Source organism: Pseudophryne corroboree, chromosome 11 (genome assembly GCF_028390025.1).
Source record: "Pseudophryne corroboree isolate aPseCor3 chromosome 11, aPseCor3.hap2, whole genome shotgun sequence".
NCBI lineage: Eukaryota > Metazoa > Chordata > Amphibia > Anura > Myobatrachidae > Pseudophryne > Pseudophryne corroboree.
The window spans coordinates 67,710,978-67,732,092 of NC_086454.1; the positions used below are offsets into that span (position 1 = coordinate 67,710,978).

The 21,115-nt window shown below is 47.7% G+C and overlaps 1 long non-coding RNA gene and 1 pseudogene across 1 annotated transcript; one reads left to right on the forward strand and one right to left on the reverse strand.

The window, feature by feature from the left end:
* Positions 1–787: 787 nt before the first annotated feature.
* LOC134969940 (uncharacterized) lies at positions 788–1,879 on the reverse strand. The gene is made up of 3 exons (XR_010189575.1): positions 1,655–1,879; positions 1,196–1,275; positions 788–916 (listed from the first exon to the last, which is right to left on the reverse strand). It is a non-coding gene; the product is annotated as an uncharacterized LOC134969940 (long non-coding RNA).
* Positions 1,880–10,526: 8,647 nt separating this feature from the next.
* Positions 10,527–10,645, forward strand: LOC134971369 (5S ribosomal RNA; annotated as a pseudogene).
* The last annotated feature ends 10,470 nt before the right edge of the window (positions 10,646–21,115 follow it).

The following is a 21,115-nucleotide window of genomic DNA, read 5'->3' on the forward strand; positions in this document are numbered from 1 at the left end:
AGTTGCGGTGCGAGTGAGCGGGACCTCAAGTGCCCGCTGGCAGCTGGATTTTTTTTCCTCCTGTCTCCAGCAGGGGTTGAAGCTACATCTGCCCCATTATTAATCCAACACTGGCTGGCACCCTGTACACACTGATGCTCGCAGCACAGCTACAGTGTAGACGGACGCATCTGTATGTATGAGGTCATTCCGAGTTGATCGCACGCTGCTGATCAGGGTACTACTGCGCATGCATATGCACCGCAATGCGCATGTGCGTCGTACGGGTACAAACAGCATCGTTGCTGGGCAATGCTTCTAGCGACGAATCCATTCGCACGGGTGATTGCAAGGAGATTGACAGAAAGAGGGCGTTTATGGGTGTAAACTGACCGTTTTCTGGGAGTGGTAGGGAAACCGCAGGCGTGTCCCGGCGTTTGCAGGGCGGGCGTCTGACGTGAATTCCGGGACTGGACAGGCTGACGTCATCGCAAGGGCTGAGTAAGTTCAGACCTACTCTGAAACGGCAAAAAATGTTTTTGTACTGCTCGGCTGCACATGCGATCGCACACTTGCAAAGCGAAAATACACTCCCCAGTGGGCGGCGACTATGCATTTGCACGGCTGCAAAAAGTAGCTAGCGAGCGATTAACTCGGAAAGAGGGCCATAGAACAGTAATGCATACACATAGTATAGAAAAAATGTATATATATATATATATATATATATATATATACATACATACATACATATACTGTGTGTATATATATATATATATATACACACACACACTATACATACCGGCGTTCAGGATATCGGCATTTGGAATGCTGATGCCGGAATACCAACATTGGTCAGAATGCTGGTGCGGGATCCCCACATGGATAAAAATGCCGGCACTGGAATCCCGACTGCTGGCTCCCGAACGTAAGTGTGCTGTGGTAGGAGATGGAGGGAAAGGTTTAGGCTGTGGGAGGGTTAGTATTAGGCTGCGGGAAGAGGGTTAGTTCTGGGAAGGGGGGATTAGGCACCACCGGGAAGGGTAAGGCTGCGGGGGTGGAAAGGTTAGCTTTAGGCTACAGGTGTGTGTGTGTGTGGGTGGGTGGGTGGGGGGGGGGGGGGGGGGTTTGGTTTAGGCATCACCGAGTAAAGTTAGGGTCAGGCTGCGGGAAGGGAGGGTTAGGTGGGGGAGTAGATGAGGGTTAGTATACTTACCTTCCAGGTGTCAGGATTTGGCATGTAAGGGTGATGTCTGTATTCTGACCGCTGCCATCACAAAGATCCTGATACCATACCTGCATGCATATATAGCGTATAGTATATATATATATATATATATATATATATAAAGCACACACATACAATACACATGCATACATAGCGTATAGTATATTATATATATATATATATATAAAGCACACACATACAATACACATGCATAAAGCACACACATACAATACACGTACATAATATACATATATATGCAGAGTACATGTTGTATATAGTATAGATAACTATACATACTGCAAAAGAGCAGGGAGGGTGTTACAGGAGGTGCTGGATAGAGATGGAACTTGTAGGTTTTGGTGAGGGGAAATGAAGCTTATAAAAGTAATTATCCTGTACAGTACTATACACATGTATGTGTGTGTGACACACTGACAGGTGACTAACCATCTCTCCTGTGTTGAGTTCCTGGCTGCAATATCATTCATTCTTCAGCCTGCTGCCCGAGTAGTTGCTGGTCTGTGTGTGGGTGGGGGGTGTCTGTGCTCTGATTGGCTGAGTGACTGTGTGTGATGTGTCACTCAGCCAATCGGAGCACAGCAGATGCTGCTGAGGAGTTCCTGCACTGATCAGGATTCTCCTCAGCGTTACAGCAGGGCGCACCACAGCTTCAGCAGCTGATAGTGAGTACCTACCGTATACAGCTTGTCACCAGCCCGACCTGCCTTGTCCACGCCCCCGATGATAGTGGGAGGAGTTACAGAGCAGGGGGCACACCCGGGATTAACCAACAGCCCAGGCCGACTCTTGATTGTGAGGATAGGCCAGTGGGCGGGGCTATGGACGGATTCGGGGGCAGAGCCTCAGAGGTATTCAGGACTGACTCGGGCCGGCAGAGATTCAGACCTCTGTGGTCGGAACTTTGGCCAGCTGGTTTGGGGTGTTGTGGGCCTATTTTCAATGGGAGGCCTGGAGCTGCAGCTCCATCCGCCCCATTGTTAATCCGGCCCTGGTAATGAAATAATATACACATGTAAATGTAAAGGACCTGGGACATTTAAAGGATAGAGTAGCATCTAGTACAGCCATAGTGAGTTATAATATGACTGCAGCTGACAGATACCCATGTATTGTATGAGCACACACAACACACAGACTTCATGCACTGTAGCCATATACACACCTTGGCAACAGACTACACGCAATGATTACCCGTCTGCAGGTACATAGGGGAGAATATATTATGCGTATTGGAGGAGAGTATGTGCAGCAGGCATACAGAACTCAGTGCCTGTGCTGTCAACTGGACAACTAACCCATTTCATGCCAGGCTGTGCAAAGAAGCAGGTCTGTTGCTCAGACACTAAGGGGTCTATTTACTAGAGGGGGAGCACGGACACAGCCGCACTGTTTTGGGAGGAGACTGCCAAACAGTCACTGCCACCGAGAGTGCACCAGCGCTAGAACTTAGGGATCATAGGCTCCAGGGGTAGTATGAGGCCGCGAACCCTAGGGTTGGTGTCAGCAGTGGGGAGTAAGACGCTCCCCTGGTCGCCCCTCCCTGGTTTATGACCAGTTTCCTCTGAGTCTCCCGCCATGAACTGTTTTTCTGCTTCCGTCTGAGACGCTGTGTACTCAGGGGATCCAGTCGCAGCACAGGCGACTGTGTGACTGATGCGTCAGTGGGGGTCATTCGAAGCAGCGCTAGCAACTTTTTGCAGCGCTGTGATCAGGTTAAATCTAGGCAAAACTGCGCATGCGTATGCACCGCAATGCGCAAGCGCGTCATACGGGTACAAAAAGGATTGATGCTGGGTGATGGATTTAACGAAGAATCCATTCGCACAAGCAATCACAAGGTGATTGACAGAAAGAGGGCGTTTGTGGGTGTCAACTGACCATTTTCTGGTAGTGTTTGCAAAAACGCAGGCGTGTCCAAGCGTTTGCAGCGTGGGTGTCTGACATCAATTCCGGGACCAAAAAGACTGAAGTGATCGCAGCGGCTGAGTATGTCCAGAGCGCAGAGCTACTCAGAAACTGCAAAAAAAAATGTTTGTGCTGTCAGCTCCCCCATAGGCGGCAACTATCTGATCGCAGCACTGCAAAAAGTTGCTAGCAAGCAATCAATTCGGAATGACTCCCAGTGTTCACTTGGGCGTCTGTGTTCCCTATAGGTTCACGAAGTGATTGTGTACACTAGTAGCATCTGGATCCACTCAGCGTTCGCAAACGTATTGATTGGTCCTGGAAGTGGGGTGAGTCTCCCTGTATCCTTTGAGTATGAATAGTTAGAAAAAGTGCCTGATGCATATGAGTCTGATAACTATTGCTGTGGTATTCTTTTGCTGTGCAGCTGAATACATTTAAAACTCCTATATAAGGTAATGCAGTAATATGTTTCTTCTACATACCTGAAATGTATTTGTAGTGGATTATGTGCTCATATTGCTTATTATACCAATGTATAACCTGTGACTGACTGCTAGTGTGATTGCTGACTTTACTATAAAATTCCGTCAGTATTTCTGTGTATCCGATCCTCAATGCTGGTGCAAAGCAGGGCAGGATTGTATTGTATGTAACTTTAACAAATTTTAAAGTGATTACAGTCACAAATTGTGTAATAACACTGTAAGGTGTGTGATTTATTTATTATGCCTAAAATCGGCAAGGGTGAGGAAAATACACTTTCCATAGCAGCACCAACACTTATTTCAAGTTGTCTTGCAGAGCTAGGTTAACCTATCAGGACTGGTTCAATGAGAACATGTGCAAAATGGTTTCGTTGTCTCCAATGCCTCTTAAGTAACCGAGGCAGGCACAGGTTCTGGTTGAACCTTCATGGGCTACTTTGCACAGACATTATTCAATGTAGCTGGGCAGATAATGCTAGCTCCTATACCAGCGATAGGTTATCCTATTAACCAGTGCGGTAACTAGACATTTTAGTGCTGTGTGCAAGAAACGGCATCGGCGCCCCCCCCCCCCTTAACGCAAACCGGCGACAGTGCGCGCCATAGGCACGTGCAAAAAATATAGGGGCGTGGCTTCACAGAAAAGGGGTGTGGCCACAAAATAATACCAATTCATATAATGGTGCACAGTAGTCTCCATTATTCAAATTACACCGCACAGTAGCGCCACTACACCAGGTAGAGCTCCTTTTACACATTACGGCAGACAGAGTCCCCTTTCTTTTTACACATTATGGCAGACAGAGTACCCTTTTTTACACATTACGGCAGACAGCGTCCCCCTTTTTTACACATTACGGCAGACAGCGTCCCCTTTTTTACACATTACGGCAGACATCGTCCCCTTTTTTACACATTACGGCAGACAGCACCCCCTTTTTTACACATTACGGCAGACAGCATCTCCATTTTTTACACATTACGGCAGACAGCGTCCCCTTTTTTACACATTACTGCCAGCAGAGTCCCCTTTTTACACATTACGGCAGAAAGCGTCCCCCTTTTACACGTTTCGGCAGAGAGCATCCCCCTATTACACATTATGGTAGGCATAGTCCCTCTTTCCCCCTTTAACACAGTACGGCAGCTAGTCCCCATTACACCCACCCTCCCCCTCCTACCCTTAGGGTGTAGTGTAGTGTAGTGAAGTGTACTGTGGTATAGTGTACTGTAATATAGTGTAGTATAGTGTAGTGTAGTGTACTGTAGTGAAGTGTAGTGTAGTCACTTACGTGATGTTGCGGGCGGGCGGCGGCGGCTTCACGGGGACACGGGCAGGCGGCAGCTTCAGCAGCAGTAGTCTGGTGGGCGGCAGCGGCTTCCGTATTGCAGGGGAGGGGGGCCGGGCTGCCGCTAGGCCATTGAGAAGGCTGCACAGATGCCGCAGCGGCTTGAAAACTTCCTCTGAACTTGAAGCCACCCGCCCGCCTGCCTGTGTCCAGCTGAAGCTGGACACAGGCGGGCGGGCGGCGGTGGCTTTAAGTTCAAAAGAAGTTGCGGAACACAGGTGGGTGGGTGGCGGCGGCTTCAGCGGGACACGGTTGTGTCCAGGCGGGCGGGCAACGGTGGCTTCAGAGGGACACGGGCGGGCGGTGCCGCCGTCAGCGGGACACAGGCAGCGCTGCCTTTAGCAGTCTGGGCTCGGAGATAGCAGGTGTGATTCCCGATGGTGCGCCCTCAGTGCATTTGCGCTGTGGGCAAGGCACCATCGGCACACACCTAGTTACGGCTCTGCTATTAACCCTTACATGCAGGAATGACACCCTCTTAACAAAGGCAGGCAAAAAGGCCGGTGGTAAGTATATCACATAGACATGCTACAACATCTTCACAGTCTACACATGTTTAGCTGAGGACTTATTTGATCCATGCAGTTTCTCTTTCGTGCCTGGGGTGGCGCCCTCTGCTCTGGTGCTCAGCACTCTGCTCTGTATCTGCAGCTTGGTAATTAGCTGTTACCACAGCTGTGAGCAGCACCTGAACTCACTACATAGGCCAGCCACACAGGCTCCCAGTTGCCAGTTCATCGTGTCAAGGTTGTCTAAGTTCCTGGTCCTGGTTATGCTGGTCTCTACTGCTAAAATCATCCGTAGTACTGCCAGGCTCCAACAGCTATCCTGTGTAGCTACTCTGCTACAGTGCAATCCCGTTATCCTGCTATGTTGCATACTCTACCACAGTGCTATCCTGTGATCCTGCTACAGTGCAATCCTGTTAACCTGCTATGTTGCATACTCTACCACAGTGCTATCATGTGATCCTGCTACAGTACAATCCTGTTATCCTGGTATGTTGCATACTCTACCACAGTGCTATCCTGTGATCCTGCTACAGTGCAATCCTGTTATCCTGGTATGTTGCATTCTCTGCTCAAGTGCACCCTGCTATGGTGCTAACCTTCTACAGTGCAATCCTGCAACCCTGCATTCTCTGCTCAAGTGCATCCTGCTACTGTGCTAACCTTCTACAGTGCAATCCTGCAACCCTGCATTCTCTGCTCAAGTGCATCCTGCTATGGTGCTAAATCTGCTACAGGACAATCCTATTACAAGTACCTTCACAGTCCACAGTGTCTCAAGTGTTTCCACAGTCTACACCGTTTTCATGTAATCACAGTCTTCAGTGTGTCTGTGTACTCACAGTCTCCTGGCATCCCGTGTCCCCTCAGTTCCCAGAATCACAAGTGAGTTTCCAATCCCAGTATCACAAGTGTGTTCCCAAGTATCCAGTACTGTCAAGTACTTCCCAGACTCCCAGCATTGCAAGTGCAATTCCAGTTCTCCCTTTCATTTTGTGTTCTTCAATCATTCCTGGTTTATACTTCTTGTTTACAGTTGTACACTGCTTTACCCAGTATAAATAAACCTGCTATTGTGCCGAGAACATCAGTCCCTGTGAATATGTTCCTACAGAGGGAAATCCAAACGGATTCTGACAGTATGAACTGGCCACAAACAAACAAACAGCAGGGAAGGTAATTGCAATCTACCTGAGGGAGTTTTCTCACAGCTCGTTAACTACTCAGCTCCTGAGATATCACCTTCTTTAGATTCCTTACGACTGGGGATTTTAAAGGAAAAGTTAGACCAGCTACAGACTTTAGTATCCAGTATTCTATGCATTCTACCTGAATTCCTGGGGAGACTGGCGGACCCCAGTAAAATAGCTCCAGAAAAGGAGTTTTCTTCTGGCCCATGGACTAGGCATGCTAGGGACACCTCTCTTCCACAGACAAGAGGCAGGTTCCAAAGTTTCCCTCGACCTAGTCTCCCAGAAACGGAACGCCAGCATCGCAGAGACAATAAACTTTGCCTTTATTGTGGGGGTCATGGACATTTTATTCTAACTTGCTCCATTCAAAAACCAAGAAATGGGGACAGAGTGCACCTCCAATCTTTAAATACCATCTGTCTCAAAACTAGTCTTCCACCTAAGGTTTCCAGTCGCCCCATGAGGGGTTTCTGAGCCTGTCGCCCCAGGAGGGGTTTCTGAGCCTGTCGCCCCAGTGAAGGGTTCAGAGCGTCCAGCCCCAGTGAGGGGTTCAGAGCGTCCAGTCCCAGTGAGGGGTTCAGAGCATCCAGCCCCAGGGAGTCTTCAGAGTGCTGCCCAGCCAGGGAGTCTTCAGAGTGCTGCCCAGCCAGGGAGTCTTCAGAGTGCTGCCCAGCCAGAGAGTCTTCAGAGTGCTGCCCAGCCAGGGAGTCTTCAGAGTGCTGCCCAGCCAGAGAGTCTTCAGAGTGCTGCCCAGCCATGGAGTCTTCAGAGTGCTGCCCAGCCAGGGAGTCTTCAGAGTGCTGCCCAGCCAGAGAGTCTTCAGAGTGCTGCCCAGCCAGAGAGTCTTCAGAGTGCTGCCCAGCCAGAGAGTCTTCAGAGTGCTGCCCAGCCCCATGAAGAGGGGGCTCTTGCCTTAGCCCAGCCCCATGAAGAGGGGGCTCTTGCCTTAGCCCAGCCCCGTGAAGAGGGGGCTCTTGCCTTAGCCCAGCCCCGTGAAGAGGGGGCTCTTGCCTTAGCCCAGCCCCGTGAAGAGGGGGCTCCTGCTTTAGCCCAGCCCCGTGAAGAAGGGGCTCCTGCCTTAGCTCAGCCCCGTGAAAAGGGGGCTCCTGCCTTAGCTCAGCCCCGTGAAGAGGGGGCTCCTGCCTTAGCTCAGCCCCGTGAAGAGGGGGCTCCTGCCTTAGTTCAGCCCCAGGAGGGGGCTTTGAGCATTATGCCAATCTCAGAAGAAGGATCTAGCACTCCCGTTTCTCACAACACAGGCCATATATCTAGGCACGTAGGCACTGCTGTAGTCCTGGGTTCCAATCCTACTACTAACTTGTTGGCTCACGATTTGGATACAGCTCAGTCTCACAGGACTTCCAGGAAGGACCAAATCCAAAAAGTGCCATCCAAATCTCTAGTCAATGTTCAGTTAGGATCATCATGTATTTCTGACCAGTCTCCTGAAAGTCTGTCCCCTCCTCAGTGTCCTGATGCTCCATTTTTTATTCCATCTCCAGTGTTTCCAGAAAATGAAGCTTCCACTTCACAGAATTCATCCAACGCTCCATCTTTGGATTACTTTGATGGAGATTTAACGCAATACTTCGCACTGGTTAACCGATATCTTACCATGATGGAGACAGACCCTTCTCTTGGAATTACTCCCTCCAACATAGTTAAATTGTTATTCCTGGCATTCAGAGGAGAAGCCTTGGAATGGGCTAGTCCACTAATTGAAACCAATGACCCAGTTCTTCTGGATCTTGCGGCCTTCAGTGAGTTGGTAATTAAGAAATTCAACTCATGCTCTTATCAGTCTTCAGGGAACCAGCCTATTTCAGTTGAGGAATTGTCTGCCCTTGCCTTCGGGCATGAGAAACCATGTGCCTTGCCAGAGTTTTGAGAGGGGTCCACTTTGTCCAAGGTTTCTGCCCAGCCCGGGCCATTCGATGTTCCTATCTATCTTGGTTCATCCGAGATTCCTGTTGCCAGCTCGGAGACTCCAGCAATTAACTTACCTGTTGGTTTTCTTCAGCTTCAGTCTACTGCTCCTGCTGGGAAATCTACAAAAAGGAGAAAGAAGAAAAAGGGAAAGTCTAAGTTGAAAGCCTCTGTTGGACTTCCTTGGCAGCATGAGGAAACCCTGATATGCCCTCTAACTTTTGATTCAGACTCTGACATGTGTTGAGCGTCTGGAATCCGCTCCTTAGGGAGGGGGTACTGTCACGATCCATGCAGTTTCTCGTTCGTGCCTGGGGTGGCGCCCTCTACTCTGGTGCTCAGCACTCTGCTCTGTAGCTGCAGCTTGGTAATTAGCTGTTACCACAGCTGTGAGCAGCACCTGAACTCACTATATAGGCCAGCCACACAGGCTCCCAGTTGCCAATATGTTCCTACAGAGGGAAATCCAAATGGATTCTGACATTATTGCACTTCGGAAGGTCTCAGCTTAGTGGACATACCTGAGCTAGTTAGTGCTATGTAAGCTATTCTATCCTAAGAAGCAGCAGAGCCTGTGTTAGAAACTAAGGCAGCTGTGTTTAAACATCCCAAAACAGCTGTTGGAAATTATGATGGGTTACGCCCAGTAGGAAGTTAGAATTCCAGGAAATGAAATTCCAATTATCCTCATCCAGCTGGGGACTGTTTAAAAAAGAAGGGTGGCTCCCTAAGTAGATTCGCAAACCTTAGATTGCTGCGACAATCTACATTATTTTTGTTTCCAACATAAATAAATGATGTCACGCCCCTCGCCAACTACTGCAGCGATACTAATTGCATATGTACTAACATATGCGATTAGTATCGCAATGTGGTATAGGAGGCCCCCCGCGATGATGTCTATGGAGGTCTCCGTCACCTCCCAGACCAGGGAGGGAATATGCGCAGGGAGTCCCCGGGCTTCTCCTCCTCCCCCCTGCAGCCGGAAGGAAACAAGGCTGTTCTGCGGGGGAGATGGAGGAGGGGGCCGCACCAGCAGCCTCTCAGGTATGACGGGGGGAAGGGGGGGTCATCGTGAGCAGCGCGGGGCGGCGGCAGGATCCGGCGGCGGCGGTGGTGAGTGTCCCATAGGCTTCTATAGGGTATCGCCATAAAAAGATGGCGATACCCTATGGGGCAAAAACGCGGCGGTCGGGGGTTAGTACATATGAAAATGCGGTAAAACGGGGGTTTTACCGCATTTTCCCTTTAGTAAATTCCGCCCTCAATGGTTTTCTAAAGACCGTTTTTTCTTTTTGACTGGGACAGTCATTAGACCAGCCTTGGCTTCAGCTCAGATAGCATAAGCAGTGGTAGCTTGGCTGATGCATTGAAAGGGGATCTTTCAATAGCATCTAAAAAGCAAAAATTCCATATTGCATATCAAACAGGCAGCGATAAGCAGACCTGGATATGGATAAAATTGCCTCTCAAACAGCAGCTGCAGCAGCAGCTCGCAGAGCGGGTTGGCTGTGTCCATGGTAAGCTGACTCAGAATCCAGAAAGGTTCTGGAGTCTTATCTTTGTTACTGGAAATATTCTTTTGGTCAAGAATTAACAGTATTTGAAATCAGACTCCCAAGAAAGTGAAGTTTCTTTTCACACAAAAATTCAAGCCTAATTGAAGATTTCCGATCCTTACAGAATCAAGGAAAAGCAAAAGGAAAGGGTAAAAGGCAAACAGTCCCAATCCAACAAGTCTGGTAGGACTAAAAGGTATTGGGCTACCATAGGACTGGTTTTCGAACCTGAAGATAAGCCATTAGCCTGATGGTGAGGGCCTCCACCTGGGGCGACCCAGGGTGGGAGGCTGATTTCTACAGTTTGCACAGATCTGACAGCAGTCTACTACAGATGTCTGGGTGCAAAAAGCGGTATCTCACGGTATGATCTACAGCCAAACCACACTGGACATGCCCAATCTTATCTGATCTTGGAAGCTAAACAGTGTTGGTCCTGGTTAGTACTTGGATGGTAAACCACCCGGTAATATCAAGTGCTGTAGGTGTTTTCAGGAAACACCCTCATTAAAAATTGTACCAGCCCATCTTCAGTGGAAACGAAGACTAGGGCTTTGCAAGAGGCAGTTCAGGTGCTTCAGTCAGGGTTCCTCCTGCACAATAAGGACAAGGTTTGATTTCAACCTGTTTCTAGTCCAGAAGCCAAATGGGTCATTCCGGCCCCTACTCAATTTCAAAGAACTGAACAAGTACTTTTGGGTGCCTCAGGTTTCATGTAGAGACTTTACGTTCCATTATTTCTGCCATAGAACAGAAGGATTTAGGGCATTCCGGAATATTCAGGATGCCTATCCACATGTTCCTATAGCACTGCCCCATCAGCGCTATGGTAGGTTGCTATCCTTCAACCTCTATTTCAGGCCCTGCCATTTTGGCTGACCACAGCTCCCAGAGTATTAACCAAAATTATTGTAGTGATGGCATCTTATCTCTGTTAGCAGGAGATAAGTATTTTATAAAAACCCATACCTCGACAATTTAATAATCCTGGCACAGTCTCAGGAATTATTCTCTATCATCTGTAACAGACAACAGCTTGTTACAGAAATAGGGTTGGCTCATAAATTGGGCAAAATAGTTTCTGGTTCCATCACATCGGATGACTCATTTGGGGGCTGTGTTGGAATTGGGTATTCAGAGAGTAATTACCTCTGAACAAAATATCCAAACTTCACTCAAAGATTCAGGAGTTGCTACACAGTCAAACAGTATACATTTACGCGGTAATGCGTATGATGGGGTTGATGGTATAGACATTGGACATGATGGAGTATACTTAGTTCCATTACATACATCTGCAATGTCTGATCATTTCTTAGTAAAAGATTTTTCATCAGACAATAAAAGCACAGATTATTGTCTTCCTCTGGAAGTTAGGAGGTCAATAGCTCAATGGTTATTGGACAACCTATCCTGGACAAAGGAAGGCTCCTTTGGTTATCAGATGACAATGATAACCAAAGTACACTTTGGTTATCATTGTGGGGCTGGGGTGAAAGATGACAATGATAACCAAAGGACACTTTGGTTATCATTGTGGGGCTGGGGTGAAGTGGGGCTGGGGTGAAGTGTCAGGACACTTCACCCCAGCCCCTGTTGGGCTGGGATGAAGTGTCAGGAAGGAGTTATTTCCTGGGGAAGTGGACCAAGGAAGAAATGTTACCTGCCATTAATATATTGGAACCTCGGGCCTAATATCTAGCAATTATTCAGGCAAAGAATATCCTTCTGATGAATCCAGATGGAATCTGCTCGGACATGCAATGGCAGTGGCGTACCTCAACCATCAGGGAGGATCTCGCAGCAAAGACATAATGAAGAAGGTAAGTCACACTTTAAGGTGGACAGAACTTTGTTATCCAGCCTTGTCCATAGTACTCATTCCGGCAGTCCTAAACTATGAAGCAGGTTTTCTCAGTCAACTTGCCATTCAGGTAAATGTATGGACTTACACCCCTAGGATAATGGGGGTTACTGGAGATACATCTCATGCCGTTCTGTCAGAACAACAAAGGTTTCACATACGAGTCAAGAACAAATCCCACAGCGATCTTGTGGATGACTTGTCAACTTTCGTCTGGTTTATGTGTTCCACCAATTGCCTTGTGATACAGGGTGATATGAAAGGTAAGACAAGGAAAGGATGCTGTGATACTAATAGCTCCAGCTTGGACCAGAAGACATGGATACACAGATCTGCAGAAGATGTCGATGGATGCTCGGTTAATACTCCTTCAGTAGTCAGATCTACCATCTCAGGGTCCTGGTTATCCCAAAACATGCATGGACTGTCTTTGACAAAGTGACTCCTGAGACCTCCATCCTGGAGGCAAGAGGATTCTCACAACAGGTAATTCTAATTATGCTCAGAGCAAGGAAAATTTCCTCAGCTCGCATTTATCACCAAATATGGCAAGTCTATGTTCAATGGTGTAGGGATCAAAAATTTGACCCTTGATTTTTCAGTTTCCAGAGTCTTAGCATCCTTCAGGCAGTAATGCATAAAGGGTTATGGCTGACTTCCTTGAGAATACAAGTGTCAGCATTGACTGTATGGTTCCAAAAGAAAATTGTTAACCTACAGGTTGTGCACACTTTTTTCCAAGGAATGCGACACATTCAACCTCCTTTTGTTCTTCCTACAGTGCCTTGGGATTTAAATTAGTCCTAAAGGCCCTTCAGGTTGTCCCATTTGAACCACTTGAAAGATTGGATCTTAAATGGTTGACAGCTAAAGTTTTCTTTCTCCTGACTTTAGTTAGAAGAATTTCAGATTTAGGGGCATTGTTATGTCATCCTCCATTTCTGAAATTTTTATCCCGATAGAGCAGTTCTTCGAACCAAATCAGGGTACCTTCCTAAGGTGGTTTCTAAATTCCATCTTAATGAAGAAACTGTAGTCTCGGTCTTATAGGGGCCGAACTTTGCTGCGGAAGATGCATCGTTGGACGTAGTCTGTGCCTTAAGGATTTATGTGAATCATACCAGTGCCATCAGAAAGACATAGGGGGAAATTTACTAAGCTCCCGATTTTGACCGAGATGCCGTTTTTTCATCAAAGTGTCATCTCGGTAATTTACTAAACACTAATCACGGCAGAGATGAGGGCATTCGTAATTTTTGCAAGTCCAAGTAAAAAATTACGAATGAATACACCATCGGTCAAAACGCGGCTGTTTAAGTATGAATCTCGGTCATTTACTAAGAAGTGCAAAGCAAAAAACAAACAAACACTGCCGTGAAAAATTACAACTCGTAAAAAAGTGCTAAAAAAAAACAGACCTTTTTTTTTTATTCGTGATTGGATAGGCATGCACGGATCCATGAGATCCGTGCATGTATATCAGTGGGAAGGGGTGGGAAAGTGCTTATTTTTTCAAAAAAAATTGCGTGGGGTCCCCCCTCCTAAGTATAACCAGCCTCGGGCTCTTTGAGCCGATCCTGGTTGCAGAAATATGGGGAAAAAAATGACAGGGGTTCCCCCATATTTAAGCAACCAGCATCGGGCTCTGCGCCTGGTCCTGGTCCCAAAAATACGGGGGACAAAAAGAGTAGGGGTCCCCCGTATTTTTAAAACCAGCACCGGGCTCCACTAGCTGGACAGATAATGCCACAGCCGGGGGTCACTTTTATATAGTGCCCTGCGGCCGTGGCATCAAAAATCCAACTAGTCACTCCTGGCCGGGGTACCCTGGGGGAGTGGGGACCCCTTCAATCAAGGGGTCCCCCCCCCCAGCCACCCAAGGGCCAGGGGTGAAGCCCGAGGCTGTCCCCCCCATCCAATGGGCTGCGGATGGGGAGGCTGATAGCCTTTGTTGTAAAAGAAAAGATATTGTTTTTAGTAGCAGTACTACAAGGCCCAGCAAGCCTCCCCCGCATGCTGGTACTTGGAGAACCACAAGTACCAGCATGCGACGGAAAAACGGGCCCGCTGGTACCTGTAGTACTACTACTAAAAAAATACCCAAAAAAAGACAAGACACACACACCGTGAAAGTATAATTTTATTACATACATACACACATACATACATACTTACCTTATGTTCCCACGCAGGTCGGTCCTCTTCTCCAGTAGAATCCAAGGGGTACCTGTTGAAGAAATTATACTCACGAGATCCAGGGGTCCAGGCTCCTCGGGAAATCCAGGGGTAATCCACGTACTTGACAAAAAAAACAAAACGGTGTCCCGACCACGAACTGAAAGGGGACCCATGTTTGCACATGGGTCACCTTTCCACGAATGCCAGAAACCCACTTTGACTTCTGTCTAAGTGGGTTTCTTCAGCCAATCAGGGAGCGCCACGTTGTAGCACTCTCCTGATCAGCTGTGTGGTCCTGTACTCACTGACAGGCAGCACACGGCAGTGTTACAATGTAGCGCCTATGCGCTACATTGTAACCAATGATGGGAACTTTCTGCCCTGCGGTTGACCTAAAGTGACGTCACCGCTGAGCAGAAAGTTCCCATCATTGGTTACAATGTAGCGCATAGGCGCTACATTGTAACACTGCCGTGTGCTGCCTGTCAGTGAGGACAGGACCACACAGCTGATCAGGAGAGTGCTACAACGTGGCGCTCCCTGATTGGCTGAAGAAACCCACTTAGACAGAAGTCAGAGTGGCTTTCTGGCATTCGTGGAAAGGTGACCCATGTGCAAACATGGGTCCCCTTTCAGTTCGTGGTCGGGACACCGTTTTTTTTTTTTTTTCAAGTACGTGGATTACCCCTGGATTTCCCGAGGAGCCTGGACCCCTGGATCTCGTGAGTATAATTTCTTCAACAGGTACCCCTTGGATTCTACTGGAGAAGAGGACCGACCTGCGTGGGAACTTAAGGTAAGTATGTATGTATGTATGTGTGTATGTATGTAATAAAATTATACTTTCACGGTGTGTGTGTCTTGTCTTTTTTTGGGTATTTTTTTAGTAGTAGTACTACAGGTACCAGCGGGCCCGTTTTTCCGTCGCATGCTGGTACTTGTGGTTCTCCAAGTACCAGCATGCGGGGGAGGCTTGCTGGGCCTTGTAGTACTGCTACTAAAAACAATATCTTTTCTTTTACAACAAAGGCTATCAGCCCCCCCATCCGCAGCCCATTGGATGGGGGGGGACAGCCTCGGGCTTCACCCCTGGCCCTTGGGTGGCTGGGGGGGGGACCCCTTGATTGAAGGGGTCCCCACTCCCCCAGGGTACCCCGGCCAGGGGTGACTAGTTGGATTTTTGATGCCACGGCCGCAGGGCACTATATAAAAGTGACCCCCGGCTGTGGCATTATCTGTCCAGCTAGTGGAGCCCGGTGCTGGTTTTAAAAATACGGGGGACCCCTACTCTTTTTGTCCCCCGTATTTTTGGGACCAGGACCAGGCGCAGAGCCCGATGCTGGTTGCTTAAATATGGGGGAACCCCTGTCATTTTCCCCCCCATATTTTTGCAACCAGGATCGGCTCAAAGAGCCCGAGGCTGGTTATGCTTAGGAGGGGGGACCCCACGCATTTTTTTTTATTATTTTACAGTGTTTAATTAAAAAATAAAAATAAAATAAACCCCAGCACGGATCACACAGATCCGGCCGAGATTGATTGTAAAAAAAGTCGGCAGTGTTTTGCTAATCACTGCCGTAAAAATAGAAAAAAAACCACGAATGACATCGACATCGGAACAAAAGAAAAACCCGAATACGACAGCTTAGTAAATTAGTCGTAATCAATTCAAAAAGTTGCAGTTTTACACTTTCGATGTCATTCGTGATTGAACTTTGACCTGAAACGGGAAAATACGAATCTTAGTAAATTTACCCCTTACTCTCTTCATTCTCTATGAATTTCACAAGAAAGGATGGTCTGTGGATTAGCAGACACTGGTGAAGTGGCTTTGAATTAAAATTTCAGAAGCATATTCTCAAGCTGATCTCCCTGTTTCCGGCTAATGTCTCTGCTCATTCTACTTGTAAGGTAGGCCATTATGGGCAGCACAATGTGCTGTTTCAGCAGAATAGATATGTTAGGTGGACACATGTTCTCCATTTACACATTCATTAGAGATTATGCCTTGATACCTTTGCCGTTCAGGACGCTGAATTCAGGCGAAGGATTCTCCTGTCTAATCAGGAGCGTCTCCACCACTAAATTGCTTTGGGACATCCCAATGTATACTGTGGATACCCTGTGGACCCTGCAGGAGAAATATATACGTTATGGTAAGAACTCACTGCTGATAACAGTATTTCTCCACAGGTTCCACAGGGATCCCACCTTGACGCACCTGATTTGAGGATCCTTTTACTCACTAACCTTTTTCCATCTTGTATGGAAGGGTGTGCATGTGTGTTCTTCTCATCTGATTAGGGCTCTACATGATGCTCCTGCTTTGAGCTTTGGAAAACAACTGATTTGCCTGATCCAGGAGGTGGGATATAATGACGGGCCTGTTGCATGCTAGGAGGCCGAAAAGCTTTGACCGTTTGGTGCTAATCCGCTGTCTCTCCACTATATCCCAATGGATCCTGTGGACCTAGGAGAAATACTGTTATCAACGGTAAATTCTTACAATAACGTATATTTTTTCAATCCCGGGTATCGAAGATTTTAAAATTAAAATCTTCAGTACCCCCCTCCTTCCCAGACCCGCTCAGCCCACAGAACTACTCACCATCCTCTGAGAGTGCGGGTGGGTTCACTTGCTGCAGGCGGTGGGTAGCGAGGTGCGGTTCGGGCAGCTGGAGGCACACTCCGCAGCATGACCTCTGACTTCACGTCACGCAGCGAAGTGCGCAAAGCATGGGGCAGGGGAAGCTGGGAGGAGGGATCTGGGTAGCGTCTGAGCCTCCTGAGGATGTTCAACGCTGCCTGGCATTAAAAAACAAGAGGACTTTCTAATCCCGAAATGCCTGGGATTGGAAGCTCCAATCCCAGAATTGAATCCTGGCCAGTTTTATGCCTAAATCCCGTGATCCCACATATCCCTGGAAACACCCGATCCCGTAACATCAAGTTACAAGAATCCTTGAAGAACCGTATGCAAGCAACTAAAAAGCACAGCGGGTACATCTGTGGGAAGGGCATAACAGAATTGATGGGCTTGGTAAGTGGAGCAGACACTAACTCCAGCGTGTGACAGTAGCCACCTCCTATGGATGATCGCCAAACATCCACCACAGAGCTTGCTCAGAAACCTCTTATATTATAGTTTGGCAAGTCAGCCAGTGTGAACATCCAAAGCTTTGACCCAGGATTGGGACCATAGCCTTTCCAGTCTACAAGGAACGCTAACATGGCCTTGGTATTATTAGACTTCACTGTGTATTCTACTTGCTATACCATAATATTGGTTGGATGAGAACTCTAAGAAAAGAAGCAGTTGATAATTAGAGATTTTAGTTGCAAAATATGGAATCCACATGGGACTTACACAGAGACACTGGCTAATCTAATCTGAAATTCACCATCTGTAGGATCTGAAATGTTCTGATATAACTAGAAGGCAATTTCATCCTCTGAATGCGGAGTCAAAGATTGTAAGCGGACAGCCAACTTTATCACCCAAATTTGTGTACTTTACGTTTCTTATTAACCAAGCTCTTTTTTTCTATTAGTTTTTCTATGTTTTTGTTATAATATTTGTTTATAAAATATGTGAAAAAGGGTCCAGGTAAAATATTTTGTTTGACCCATATACCCAGGGCCGGCGACAGGGAAGGGGGTCAAATGGGACACCTGTACCGGGCCCAAAGATCAGAGGAGCCCCAAGGATACGCCACTAAGTGCACAGCAGGCATGTGAGCCGTCTTGTCCAAATAGGACAGCGAGTTATAGACGGTGTGGGTGCAGCCACAGAGTGAAAGGAGACTCTCACACACAGTGACTGTGCGCCGCGCGTGTGAACCCACTTTTCTGGGTCCAGCTCTGTTGCAGGCAGTTACGGGACATGGCAGGATTCCCGTGCCCTATGCTGGCCTCTTCTGGTTGGGTGTGAGGTGAGTTTCTCCTGAGGGTAAGAGTGGATTGGTGAGGGCTTTGGGATGGGGTGAGGGAGCTGGGAGACACAGACTGTGGGGTGTGTGGGGGAAGGAGGAAGAGGTACAGGTTGAGTATCCCATATCCAAATATTCCGAAATACGGAATATTCCAAAATACAGACTTTTTTGACTGAAAGTGAGATGGTGAAACCATTGTTTTTGATGGCTCAATATACACAAACTTTGTTTAATACACAAAGTTATTAAAAATATTGTATTAAGTGACCTTCAGGCTGTGTGTAAGGTGTATATGAAACATAAATGAATTGTGTGAATATAGACACACTTTGTTTAATGCACAAGGTTACAAAAAATATTGGCTAAAATGACCTTCAGGCTGTGTATATAAGATGTATATGTAACATAAATGCATTCTGTGCTTAGATTTAGGTCCCATCACCATGATATCTCATTATGGTATGCAATTATTCCAAAATACGGAAAAATCCGATATCCAAAATACCTCCCATCCCGAGCATTTTGGATAAGGGATACTCAACCTGTACCGTCTGGAGATGGTGTTTGCTGCTGAATCTAAGCTCCAGAATGTTGTCCAAAACGGGATTGCAGCAGATATCCCTGACATGACCCCTTATAGATACATTCAGAGGATACATAATAGTTGCAGGTACACCACAAATATAAAACCGTTTACACATGTGAGTGTCTGTTATAAATGATTTTCACTTCTTGATGGAGGTCTACATTAATCATTGTGCTTATGTCCATAGTGTATGACTGGATTTCATAATCATTGTGTTCATTTTTATATTTATTCAATCTTTACTGAATATATCACACCTAACCTTTATTTAGGTCGCCCAGTGAAAACACACAGGCTATTATGTATATGGTGTTAGGGGATAGCAAATAATGCTTCAGTATATAGGTCATGTTAGTAACGGAGTAGGAAGTATGTTTTGCAAAAGTGTAGGGGCAGGGGGTGAAGCAGAGGTTTGAACTGCAGCAAGAGAGGTCTGGGTGTCAGTAGAAACTAGAGAGTGTCTGTATTTGGAAGTCTGTATTGTTATAGTGTGTAGGTTACGTAAGTTAGGGGGAACAGAGTGACATGCTAATGAGTCCATGTCGATGTTTTAGTTTATAGATGTACAGAACTCTTGCAAATTGCAGTGCCTAGAGAGACAAGCCAATGGATAAAGGGGGTCCTTCCGAGTTGATCGTAGCCCTGCAAAATTTTGCAGGGCTACAATTATGACAATAGACATGCGGGGAGGGGGGGGGGACGCCAGCACAGGGCTATCCCGCCCCGCATGTCAGTGCCGCCCCCTTCCCGCGCAGAAGTGCAAAAGCATCGCACAGCGGCGATTCTTTTGCACTTTAGGAGTAGCTCACGGCCAGCGCAAGCTTTAGCGTGCTGGTCGGGAGCTACTTGTCGCTCCCCTGCCTGCAGCGGCTGCGTGTGACGTCACGCAGCCTCTGCGGCCCACCCCCCGCAGGTCTGGCCACGCCTGCGCGGCAATCGTAGCTCAGCGACGGCCTTCTGGCATGCACTGGCACATGCGCAGTTCTGACCCGATTGCTGCGCTGCGATAAACTGCATCGTGCGATTGGGTCAGAATGACCCCCAAAGTTATGTAGGTCAGGAGCCAATTGTACAGATCTAGGAGGAATAATTCATACAGGTGTGAATTAGCATATTAGTACATACTGTACACTGCATCTCTGAGTGACCCCACAGAGAAGACAGGTAGAGCATGTTTAAAAGGTCACAGTTACTAGCATTGTCATTTCTTTTAGGGTCTATGGGGTGTATTCAATTATAGTCGGAACTGCCGTCTTGTCGGAAAGACGTCAGATTCCGAGTTTTTTAGGTCGAATCGTGATTCAACCTTTTCAATAGGGCTACCATTTTTCCGACAGGTTGGTAATTCCGACTTGTCGGAAAACACGTGGCTCGGCGGATTAGCCGTGGATCCATGTGTTGTGTCGGATTTGCGGCAAAATCTGACAGCTTTTAGTCCCGTTTTCGAAAATATCAATCTGACTTTAGGGGGTGATTCCGAGTTGCTCGCTAGCTGCTTTTAGCAGCATTGCACACGCTAAGCCTCCGCCCTCTGAGAGTGTATCTTAGCATAGCAGAATTGCTAACGAAAGCTTCGCAAATTTTCTCGTAAGGATTACCCCGCAGTTTCTGAGTAGCTCCAGACTTACTCAGCCATTGCGACCAGCTCAGTCCTTTTTGTTCCTGGTTTGACGTCACAAACACACCCAGCGTTTGCCCAACCACTCCCCCGTTTCTCCAGCCACTCCTGCATTTTGCAACTCGAACGCCTGCGTTTTTCCGCACACTCCCATAAAACGGCCAGTTTCCACCCAGAAACACCCACTCCCTGTCAATCACACTACGATCAGCACAGCGTTGAAAAAGCTTTGTTATGCCGTGAGTAAAATACCTAACTTTTGTGTAAAATAACTACGCGCATGCGCTCTGCGAACCTTGCGCATGCGCAGTAAGCGACTAATCGCAGTATAGCGAAAATCAGCAACGAGCGAACAATTCGGAATGGCCCCCTTAAACCCGACAAAAACCCTATTCAATGGATGGCCGCTGCTGTCAGCGGCTGCGCTGACAGCAGCGACCAGGAGAGAGAGGGATGGCGACGGGGGTAAGCTGGGAAGTGGGGGGAGCAGAGATCGGCAGCCGGAGCTTGCTGCGGGGGGACATGTCTGTGGAGGTGCTGCAGGGAAAGAGGTGCCTGCGGGCCGCGGGGGAGAAGAGATCGGCGACCGGCGGGGGGAGCTGGTTGCCGGGGGACATGTCGGGGGGAGGCGTTGCATGGAGAGAGGTCTCTTCCTGCTGCGCCTCCCCTTGCCGCCGCAGACATGTCCCCCCACAGCCAGCTTCCCCCGCCGGCTGCCGATCTTTGCTTCCCCCGTGGCCAGCAGCACCGCTTGTCTCCTCACCTCAATCCAACTTGTTT